Raw genomic sequence first — 12,276 nt, 5'->3', positions numbered from 1 at the left:
CCACTGTATGGGCACAACGATTTGTTCACTCACTTGTTGATGGATATATAGGTTGTTTGCAATTTTTGGATATTACTAATAAAGCTGCTACAAACATTCATGTAAAAGAAGGCATAGAGCATCACTTCTGTCGCATTCTATTTGTCACACAGGTTAGAGGGCCCTCCCAGAGTCAAGGTAGAGGGCAGTAAACTTCGGGACGATCAGGATGCTCTACAGGGACAGGAGGAATGGTTAGTGCCTCTGGCTGCAGACAGTCTACAGAACAATGAGTATGCCATGCCATGGAGAGCTTGGCTTTATCCAGAAGCTTGTGGTTCAACCACTAAAGGAGCTTCTCACTAGGGAAAAAAAAAAGAGGTCATGTATTTTTCAGAAAGCTGACTCCTGAAAGCAATTTGGAGCATGGATTGGAGAAGATGGGGCCAGCAGCAGAGAGGCAGGTTAAGAGCTGATAGCAGGGTGTAGGGAGAAATAATGATTGCCTAGACTAGGATGATGGTAGTCAGTATGGTAGGGGAGAAAAGGGAGAGACTCATTCATTTATGCATTCAACAAACATTTATTGAATGACTCCTACATGCAGGTCTGTTGAGAATGCAGCAAGAAACGAAACAACTCCCTCCAAAAATTTATTGTCCTCCTGGAATTGAGATGGGAGTGGGGGGAAACAGAAACAAGTCAAGTATGTGAAACATGTTTTAAGGAAAAAATATAAAGGAGGGAAGGGAGGGAGGATATATTAAGGAATATGTGTTCATTTATGGTAAGGTACCCAGAGAATGGTTTACCAAATAAGGAGCTAAAGGACATGGGACCTCTGGGGGAAGAATATTCCAGGACAGTGGAAGAGCAAGGACAAAGGCCTTGCATTTATGTCTTGGGGTTACTGCAACAAAGTGCCATGAACCGGGTGGCTTAAACAGTGGAAATTTACTGTCTCTCAATTCTGGAGGCAAGAAGTCTGAGATCCAGGTGTTTGTAGGGTTGGTTCCTTGCAAGAGCCATGAGGAAAGGGTCTACTCCAGGCCTCTCTCCTAGCTTCTGGTGGTTTTCTGGCAATCTTTGGGATTCTTTGGCTTATAGACACATCACTTAAGTCTGTCCCTTCATCTTCACATGGTTTCCTGGTGTGCATGTTGCTGTGTCCAAATGTCCTCTTTTATAAAGACACCAGTCTTACTGGATTAAGACCCACCATATGACCTCATTTAAACTTGACTACCTCTGTAAAGACCCTATTTCCAAATAAGGTCATAGTCTGAGGTACTGGGGGTTAGGACTCCAACATATCTTTTTGGGGGGAGACACAATTCAACCTGTAACAGGCCCCAAAGCATGAGTATGTCAGACAGAGGAAATCTAAGGAGACGGTGTGAGCAGAGGAATGAAGGAATCCTAGGGGATGAGGTCAGAGAGATAACAGGGTCCAGATCAAGTAGGGCCTTTAGGTTTATAGGAAGAATGTCAGCTTTTCGTCTGTGTGAAACAGGAAGCTATGGGAGTGTTAGGGCAAAGGAACAGAGAACTCACCTTGATTTTCTAGGTTTGCAATAGCTAATATGTTAGGAATAGACTGAAAGGGCAAGGGAAAATGAAAAGACAGAAGATGAGTTAGTAATCTGAGGGATTGAGATAATGGTAGTAGGACCAGAGGAACAACAGTAGAATTGGTGAGAAATGGTCAGATTCTGGATCTAAGGATTCCCTGATGAATCAGATGAGGGACTGGGCATCAAGGGTGATTGCAAGGTTTGGAGCCTGAGCAATGGATGGCCGGAGTTGTCATGAACTCCAGGTTTACAGTTATGTATCAAGAGCTCAGTTGCGGACGTGTGAAGTTTGAGATGTGGCTTGAATATCCAACTGGAGAAGTCAAGTACATCGTTGGATATGCAAGTCTGTAGTTCCAGAAGCAGTTTGAACTGAAGATAGAAATTCAGAAGTCATCAGTACATGAATCATACTTTAAAACATTAAACACGGTGGTGTCTTTAGCTGTCAGTTACCTTCTCTGAGTTTTTTTTAAATTTATTTTTTTATACATTCTCTGAGTTTTTTATGCAAAATAAGAATCATAACCCTTCGCTCACACCATGATAGTGAGGACCAACTGAAATCCAAATATGAGGGATTAGTATAAAGGCTTCAATAAATGGCCATTATATGAGTTGGTTTTAAACTAGTGAAATCTTCCCCGATGTTCATAGCAGCACTATTTACAATAGCCAGGACATGGAAGCAACACAAATGTCCATCAACAGACAAATGGATAAAGAAGATGTGGTACATATATACAATGGAACATTACTCAGCCATAAAAAGGAATGAAATTGAGTTATTTGTAGTGAGGTGGATGGACCTAGAGAGTGTCAAACGGAGTGAAGTAAGTCAGAAAGAGAAAAACAAATATCATATATTAATGCATATATGTGGAATCTAGAAAAATGGTATAAATGATCTTATTTGCAAAGCAGAAATAGAAACACAGATGTAGAGAACAAATGTATGGATACCAAGGGGAAAAGGGGGTGAGGATGGGAGGAATTGCGAGATTGGGATTGACATAGATACACTAGTGATACTATGTATAAAATAGACAACCAATGAGAACATACGGTATAGCATAGGGGACTCTACGCAATGCTCTGTGGTGACCTAAATGGGAAGGAAATCCAATAAAGAGGGGATCTATGTATACGTATAGCTGATTCAGCTTGGTGTGCGGTAGAAAAGAGCTCAACATGTAAAGCAAGTATACTCCAATAAAAATGAATAAAAAAAAACCAAAACAAAGTAAAATAAATTAGTGAAATCTTGGTGACCGCCTTCTGAATTTTTGTCGCTTGCGGCTCCCTCCTAATGGCTGCGTTTGGTTCCCAAGCGCCTTGAGCTATTTATATATTTCCAAAGGAAAGGCCATGCCTCCTGCAGATGGATATAGCAGCCTCATAATACTCGCCTATCCAGGGTTCAGAAGTGGTTCAGAGAAAGTCCGCAGCGGCATGCAGAGGGTTAATCCTGAACCAGTGGGGATGAACAAACCAGGAGCCCAGCTACATCTCAATACCGCGGGCTGCCTTAGGGATCATCATGTACTAAAGCCCAAGATAAAAAAGCCTGACAAAGATTATTGACGGTTTACCTTTTAATGAGCAGCTGGGATTGATTCTGTTCTCCTCTGGGATGGCTTTCTCTGTCCTTCCTGCACCCGAGAGGCTATGGGGAACGTCAACAACAACAAAAGACACATCTCCAATTTGAATGATTGCAAGAATCTGCTTTCTAGCAAATAAAGTTTCTATGAGTGAGAAATGGCTCACTGCTTTCAAAATAGATATATTTAGAATTGCTATGATTATCCCGATTATTGTGAGGTATCCCCGGTACACTGGATTATTTTCAAAGAGGCTGGTTGCCTCTAATTGGATATTCCATGCAGTTTCCCTCTGGGTGGGTCAGCAGTGTTAACTCTTAATCATCCAAGGCAATTAAATGCACATGGTTCTAGCCTGGGTACCAAAGGCTGCTGAATTGTTAACATAGTTATAATGGGAGAGCCAGCTGTCAGGATGCTGTTCAGGAGGAAGAAGCTGGCAGCCAGTTGTGTGAGCTTTTGCACATCTGTTTTGAGAAAGGGAAATCATACCTCTGCAGATGGCAATGGACAACAGTCCTGGAGATACTGACCTGCAGGCATCTCATCTCCCAGCGAGCTGCTCTCTGGATCTAATTCCTCCCTTTGCGTGGGGCCAGAGCTCCACCTCGGCCTCTGAGTACTTTGTTGAGCTTAGAGTAAGGCCTTAGGTCACCTTTGAGGTGTAAATGATGGCTACTGGAAGTAGTCTACTGTAGGAAGAACAAAAGAGGAAAAGTAGGAATTTTGAGATAATCTTTTGGACAATTGGAGTATGTCATGACCCTGAAAAAACCAACAATTAAGTCTGTACTGGCTTTACAACCTTGAATCTCCCAGCATTCCTGATCGTCATCCCTGCACCCCCATTCCTGATCCATTGTAGAAAGGAGATGTGGCTATCTGTAATATATGTTTCATGATAATTATTTTCTATGATCTCAAACCAACTAGGATAATGTTTCAGACTTTTTATTGGGACCCAATAAAAAAATAAGAAATACTAAAATTTTACATTTTGACTCAGTACATATGCACATAACCAAACCAAAGTTTCACAGAATGATAATTACCTTTTTTTCTTGTTTAACATGCAGTGCACGGTGACAGAACCTGTCCTGTACCTTTTTTTAAAGCTTTGGCCATGACAACTTGATTTCATAGCCTACTAATGAATTGTAATGCATAGTTTGAAAAAAAAAAAACTGAGCTAATGGAAGAAGCAAAGAGGTCTCTGACCTCTGAGTCTTAAGGATCAATGAAGATGTGGATGGAGAAGACTGCCTCAAGAAAAAACAGAGCCAAGACAGGTAGAGACACATAAGGCCCTTTTTTCTGTAGCCTTTTCCAAGATCTAGTGTTAGTCCGGGGACCAAATCTAATGCAGTAAAACTGACATTGAAGGGGTTACAGGATTTCACTGTGGGCTCTTAATTCTGGCCAGACTCTGTTTCTGTGATCTTGATGTTCCCGGATCATCTAACAACTGTTTAAATCCTAGAGCTGGTATCAGAGAGTGCTGGATATTTCTTGTTGGCCCCTCCAGAGCTGCAGTCTACCTTTCCCCCCCTGCTCCGTACCAGGGAGATTGCGTCAACTGACATTGTCTGCCCTCTGGCTTCTGTCGGGTTTCTCTACTGATAGGTACAAGCAGGGGAAAGGAAAGTAGGCGAAAGAGATCAGAACCTTTCTTTCACGAACAGCTCCCTCCTTCCCAAGCTACAGGTTGATACCTGCTGTGTTTTCTTGACCTAAGGCCCCAGCTCACTCCTAGAGTTATGGCCACTGCTGCAATCCTTTCTCTAGGTTATACCAATTGCTACCTTCCTTTGTCCTTGAGGATTATGGGTGCAGTTCAGTACTATTTACAAGGACTCGTGCAGCACCCTGGTAAACTGTACCTTCTTTACATTCTCCTTAACCATCCGTCTGTGCCATCAGTTTCATGGAGGGTCCAGTGGTGGGCAACTTAGGCATTCCTTTAAGGAAGGATGTACTGCCTGGCTGTGTGGAGTGAGGTCAGCAGGCAACCTCCGGCTGTCAGCTCCTGCCTCAGCTGCAGAGACCACCTTGTGAGGTCATGCTTTTCCTGGCAGCCTCATCTGGTGCCTGAGAGAAGCAAGGAGGAAGGTATATACAGGCCAGGCACCTGGGCAGACAGTATTCACTCTAGAGCTCCCACCGGGGTGGATAGGCTTCGCTGAGACCACTCACAGTTCAACTTTTCCCTCTGCCCAATCCTGCTCTTTCTCCTTCCTTTTTAGCTCTTGTTCTTTATTTAAAATCTTATATCCTAACTGGGTCTCTGCATCTTCCTCCAGAAAACCCCACCTGTAACAGGAAGCTAACTGACACTCAGGGTTTAGAGAGGGCCTGTTTTAGAAGTAGAGATGTCTCCTTATTGGTCTTTAACATATATACACTACTATATATAAAATAGATAATCAACAAGGACCTACTGTATAGCACAGGGAACTCTACTCAGTGTTCTATAATAACCTAAATGGGAAAAGAATTTGAAAAATAATAGATATATGTACATGTATAATTGAATCACTCTGCTGTACACCTGAAAGTAACACACATTGTAAATCAACTCCACTCCAATATAAAATTTAAAAAAAAGTTTTTTTAAAGAACAATAATAAAATAAGTAACAGCCTCACCCAACGGTCCTGTCTGGTCTCCTACTCTTAAACTCCAAGTAGAGAAAGATACACTCTGAGTTGGAGACTCCTCCTTAGGGATGGGTGTGTCTTTCCGTGAATGTTTCAATGTTAAAATGTTTTCTATTTTCCCACCGTGGCCTGATTTCTGCTAGAAACCACATCTCCCCAGCTTTGTTCAAGAGTGAGTTCAAGGAATCGATTCAGATCATTATCTGAGCTAGAAAGGTCTGCACCACAATAGTCTCCACTTGTGACAAGTGGGAAACACTCTTGGAATATTCCACAGACCCCCATTCTGAGGAGAAAGGGAACCTTCTCCTGGGTACATCAGACCCAGGGGCTTACCCGAGTGATACAGTTGCTTCATCTTGCCTATCACAGAGGCTTAGCGCAGTTAAAGAGGAGGACACAGCTGCGAATGACTTTATCCAATTTCCTTCCCCAAAAGTACACTCCAAATATATTTTCCATCTTTTTCATGACACTGCAGTATATTCCCCAGGGTTTGTGAATTTCCCCTTTGTGAAAAGGAAAGGCTGGGGAAAAGGGGGAGGCTCTGCGTCTCCAACCCCTCTCCCTGCCCCTCAGCCCTCCTGAATTCAGCCAAGCACCTCCACCTTCATATTGTATACATAGCTACGGCTATCCCAGTCCATCATCTTATAGATGAGAAATCAAAAGTACAGATAAGACAAGGAACTTGTTCAAGGTCTCTCAACGATTCATTTCAGAGACAGGAATAAATGCAGGTCTCTTTGTTCTCTCCATTCCTCATAGTCCAGTCTGATATTTTCTTATAGATTTACTCATCAAAAAATGGCAGCAAGGGCTTCCCTGGTGGCGCAGTGGTTGGGAGTCCGCCTGCCGATGCAGGGGACACGGGTTAGTGCCCCGGTCCGGGAAGATCCCACATGCCGCAGAGCGGCTAGACCTGTGAGCCATGGCTGCTGAGCCTGTGCGTCCGGAGCCTGTGCTCTGCAACGGGAGAGGCCACGGCAGTGAGAGGCCCGTGTACCGCAAAAAAAAAAAAAAAAAAAAAAAAAAAAAAAATTCAGACACAAATGAGTAGGAGGTGGAGAGGAATGCCATGTCTTGGTGATAGAGGGAGTGAGGGGTTGTGTTTTGATGACACATTTGGGATCTTCTGAGCCTATTTAAAATCATATGCTAGAATTACCACTTTATCTGTAGGAATATGATTTATTCTCCTTTGGAGTTCCAGCATCAATTTCAGGCCTGGCATAGAATATGTTCTCAGTAAATGCTTGTCTGTGGATGGATAAATGAATGAATAAATGAATTTGTAAAAATCCCTAATACCAGCAGCTCCAAGCTAGGGCAGTCACATCCAGTGTCCTATTGATACTTTAAGTGTGCTTCTTGTCTCAGCTGACGTTTGATATTTCAGGGGGGCAGCAGGAAAAAAAGTCAAATTATACTACTGGCAGGTTACTGGGTCTGATGAGAAGGGGTTGGGTGGGGATGAAAATTAGACGTAGGCTGCCATTAAAGCGAGTGATCATGCGATGTGATAGATTTCTTTCTGAGACTGTAGCTTAAATCCCAGTTACCTTCTGGTGACAAATGAATTCGCTGAGTAATTCATTTTGACTGTTGGAACTTTCACCTTCTGTATTTCCATCGCATGGGGAAGGTATATGACAAATTTCTAGCTTTAATTTTAGTGCTTGGGAACCCAACTGGCACGATTAGCAGATCAAGAGTGATGACAGAATATTAACATGAAGAGCTCATGTGAAGCTGAATTTTTACTGAGAATGCTCAAACTTGGACCCTTGCAAGCAATGTGGAACTCTGACCGGCCTCAGTCATCTAGACCTTGGGATATTTTCTTCTCTAACTTTATCCTGATACTTGCCATTCAAAAGGCCTCTGAGTAGGGCTTCTCTGGTGGCGCAGTGGTTGAGAGTCCGCCTGCCGATGCAGGGGACGCGGGTTCGTGCCCCGGTCTGGGAAGATCCCACATGCCGCGGAGTGGCTGGGCCCGTGAGCCATGGCCGCTGGGCCTGCGCGTCCGGAGCCTGTGCTCCGCAACGGAAGAGGCCATGGCAGTGAGAGGCCCGCGTACCGCAAAAAAAAAAAAAAAAAAGAAAAAAAGGCCTCTGAGTCCTGCTGATGGTATCTCTAACATATCTCTTAAATTCCTCCCTTTCTTCCGTTCCTCACCATCTTTCTTGTTGACTGTTAAAGACAGTATGCATAATGATTAAGGACACAGATCCTTTGGTCCATTGATAGGAGTTCAGATTATGCCTCTGCCTTGTCCTCCCTAAATAACCTTGGTCAAGTTACTTAGATGCTGGCATAGGGGTTGTCCTGAGTATTAAACATGTTTATACAAATAAAATGCATGTCAGGTAGTAAATGCATAATTGATGATAGTTTTTATATTAGCGTTAGCATCCCAAACTAGCTCTTATCTCCTGTTCAATCAACCCTCCTGTCCAGGGATCAGCAAATATTATCTACGAAAGACCAGACAGTAAATATTTTAGGCTTTTCAGGCCATATCATGTCTGTTGTAACTACTCAATTCTGCCATTGTAGAAAAAGCAGCCACAGACGATAAGTAAACACACATGGCTGCGTTCCAGGAAAGCTTTATGAACTCTGAAATTTGAATTTCATATAATTTTCACATGTCATGAAACACTATTCTTTGGATTTTTTTTCAACCATCTAAAAATGTAAAACCTGGATGGATGAAGTGAGTAGAGGGAGTCAAAAGGTGCAAACTTCCAGTCATAAGATAAACAAGGCCTGGGGAGGTAACGTACAGCAGGGGCGATGAGAGTTGATGAAACTGGACCGCCCATGTGAAGGCTGCTAAGAGAGTAGATCTTAAAAGTTCTCATCATAAAAAAACCTTTTGTAACTATGCATGCTGACAGATGTTAACTAGATTTATCATGGTGATCATTTTTCAACATATACAAATATGGAGTCATTCTCTTGTACACGTGAGATAAGATATGTAACTTACGGCTCAATTTTAAAATATTAATTAATTAATTTAAAACAATAAAAATGCAAAAACATCTTTAGCTTGCAGACTGAACAGATGGCCAGTTGGATTTGGTCTGTGGGTGGTAGTTTGCTGACCCTTGTTCTGATCTAATGTCTACTCAAGGGCCAGCTTAATCTTCTTGAAAGATCCCCCAGAGCCTTCAATGAGTCTGTATTGCCTACAGTCAAAACTATTCAGTCTGGCCTTGAGAGCACTTTGAGGTTATGTGTCGTGGCCCTGGTAACTTCCCTATCAAAGCCCACACCTCTCATTTTATTCCCAAACTGGGTCTTCCCAGGTTTTTAATGTCACATTCCTAAAGAGTTATACTCCTTTTAAAAGTTCATGGACTTAACTTATGTATGATAGAAAGAACTGGGGAGACCCAAAGGCTCTAGGATGATGCTGTTAGGACAACAGCCCACCCCCTGTGGGGTCTGAGGGTACCGGGGAAACCCCCTCCCCCCTACTCTAGAAACTTCACTGTACCAAGGTCTTTCCCTTCATTCAGTCTCATCTCATCCTCACAAAGACCCGATGATGAAAATAGATCTTCATTTTTCAGTCAAGGAAGTTCATTTACAGAGAGGTTATGTAACTGGCCCAAGGTCACACAGCTACTACATGGTAGATCCAGAACTTGAACTCGGGCATCAAGGAGCTCGTCCTCTTAACCATTACATTACATTGACTATTTTCTTGCACGACAGCTGGTGACCTTCTGAGAAGTGCTTCTTCCACTGACAAAAATAAATGTTCCGTTATGTGCATGAATGTGTATAGGCATATGTAATACCTTCCCCCGAAGTTAAATTTCCCCTTTCTGTCAAACCCAACGATAGCAGGAGGAACATAAAATACCTTATTTAGCATTGCAAAACCATACTGTTCCCTAATCCACACAGATAGTCTTGAAAGTGAGCCCAGACATGGAAGAAATGCTGCTTTGAATGTATTCCTAATCCACAGTGAAGGACCGATCATATTATAACATTTCCCATCTTTCTGCATTATCATCATCAGAGGACACATTTTAGGCAGAAAGGGAAAAGCTGCTGAAATGAATTAGTTACCTCATTTTCCAGCAGAGAGAGGTGAGACCACATAAATGTAATGTGCTGTGACACAAAATGGCCAACTTCCTTTAACAAGACTAATGCGAGCTGAATCGGCACGTTGGTGGGGGGGAGTGTGAGACGTTTGCATCTCTCTCCTCTGGACCTTGAGACTTCTGAGAAGATCTCGGCAGAGCAAGCGTAGAAGACAAAATGCCCGAGGCTGTCTGTCTTTGGCTCCCTGACCCCTGTCAAAGCAGGCAGCCAGATGTGGTAGAGAGCTCCCCACAGATCAGAAATCATGCCCCCTCACTCTTCACTCGGCTTTGCCCTTAACTTGCTGTGTGATGTTGGCCCAAGTCCTCTCAGCTCTTTGCTTTTTCTTGGCATTGACATGGGCATCACCATCATTACATCCTTGGCCTTCCATACAGAGCAGGAGGCCCCAGAGCATGATGGTTAAGAGCTTGAACTGTGAAGGCAAGCTATTTGGGTTTGAATATTGGATTTATCACTCACTGCTGAATGCCTTGAGGCCAGTTTTTCCACCTCAGCCTTAGACTTCCTCATCTGCAAAATGGGAATGAGAAGAGTAGTACTGCTTCGTGCGGCATTGCCAGAACTGAATGACTTAATCTACCTTAAGTGCTCACCACACTTCTTGGCGCACGCTAAGCACACGATAAATGATGACTGTAATGATCATAGTCCTCTGTGCGGCTCTAATTAGACAATAATAACTAACATATGTATGATTCTTTATAATTTTCTCTATGACTCAATCGCATTTAATCTTCACGATAACCGCATGCAGTGTTATAGGGACCTCTATTCCCCACTCAGATAAGGAATCTAAGAGTCAGAGCGGTTCAGAAACCTGTCTCAGACCATACAGATTGTTATTGTTTATTATTGACTCAAACAAAGCACTCTTCCCTATGTTATTTTTCTAGAGTTTGTAAACTGTAGTCTTTTGTATACATGTAAAAAAATGATTACTATCACTGAAATAAGAATCAGGGATCTCCGGGTTTCATCATTTTCTGGTGTCTGTAGGTTTTCTCCTATTTGTTTTTGTATTAAGTTAATACAAAAGATATCTTGTCCTAAGTGGCCAAGACATACATCTGTTTGAGCCAAGATTACATGAAATGTGTTATAGAGTAATGTGGGAAGAAGAGGGAAGGTATTATGAATCTCCTGACTTGTCAAGGAGGATTATACAGCAAGACAATAGGCTTGCAGACCAGACTATTGTCTTCAGTGAGAAATTCCCACAGGCCTTCATTCTCGCCCTTTAACCTACCTAGGGCTGATTCTTGTGGATCCAGTTCTGAGTATCTGAAAAGCACAGGGGTAGCTGCCATTGGTGGGAGGATTTAACTCCGGAGAATTAAAGGAAAGCCTTTCTGTAACCTGGAGGGTTGTTTGGAAAGAAGAGTGAGAGAAACAAGGCAGGCAGATGGGCTCTGAGATTCGTTTCTCCAAGCCAAAGCCAGAGCTGCCAAAGCCATGGGCAACTATGGGTAATACTGAGGGCAAAGGACTTTTATTCCAGGTCATTCTTAGGACTCTACAAAGAGAACACCTTTGGGGCTGCCCCACAGGACTCTGCAGTGTAGCCTAATGTGTTCAGACAGAGAGATGCAGAAAGGGCAGCCAGAATGCTGAGCCCTGGGCTCGGCAGACAATGAACCCCACATCAGGCTGGGAGGAGAAGGAATGATCGGTGGGCCGGATGCAGGGAATGACAGAGACTTGGGCGTCTGCAGCCAGTGGAAACTGAGGACAGGGCAACCAGGCTTAGGCCAAGCTGAGGGAGAAACCAGACTATGACTCACACCACCCTCAGGGATAGGGGGGCCAGCAGAGCCAAGAGGTCAAGGGTCCTGGCCCCGGAGACCAAAACGGGCAGGGGGTGTTCCACCTGACAATCCTTGCTCCCCTTTGCCTTCTCAAGGGCTTCTCAGACAGGCCTCCCCAGTGCATCTGGACGTAACACCGAGAGAAGAACAGAGGAAGGGAGGAACCATGTCCCAAATGGAACATTATTTTTTTCTTCAAATCAGAGACACTGGGTGTCACCTAAAGGAATTTAAATTATTGAGTTGGGATTAATTTAAACAGAATTGGGCACTTACTTTCGCTTAGATTGTCTTTTCCCTGCAAACCATCATAAAAGAGTTTGAGGGGAAGCCCAGATTAGGCTTAGAAGATAATAAATAAATTACATTTGATCTGTACACATGAGTTCTGGTGTGAGTTAAATTTACCACAAGCATATGTATGCATCACGATACCTTATTTTATATAGTGCTTTGTAGTTTTAAGGTACTTTATGTATCAATGACATTGGGTTCTGTGACTTTGGTAGGGCATGAGTTATTT

Source organism: Stenella coeruleoalba, assembly GCF_951394435.1.
Source record: "Stenella coeruleoalba genome assembly, chromosome: 1".
NCBI lineage: Eukaryota > Metazoa > Chordata > Mammalia > Artiodactyla > Delphinidae > Stenella > Stenella coeruleoalba.
This window is presented reverse-complemented; position numbering follows the sequence as displayed.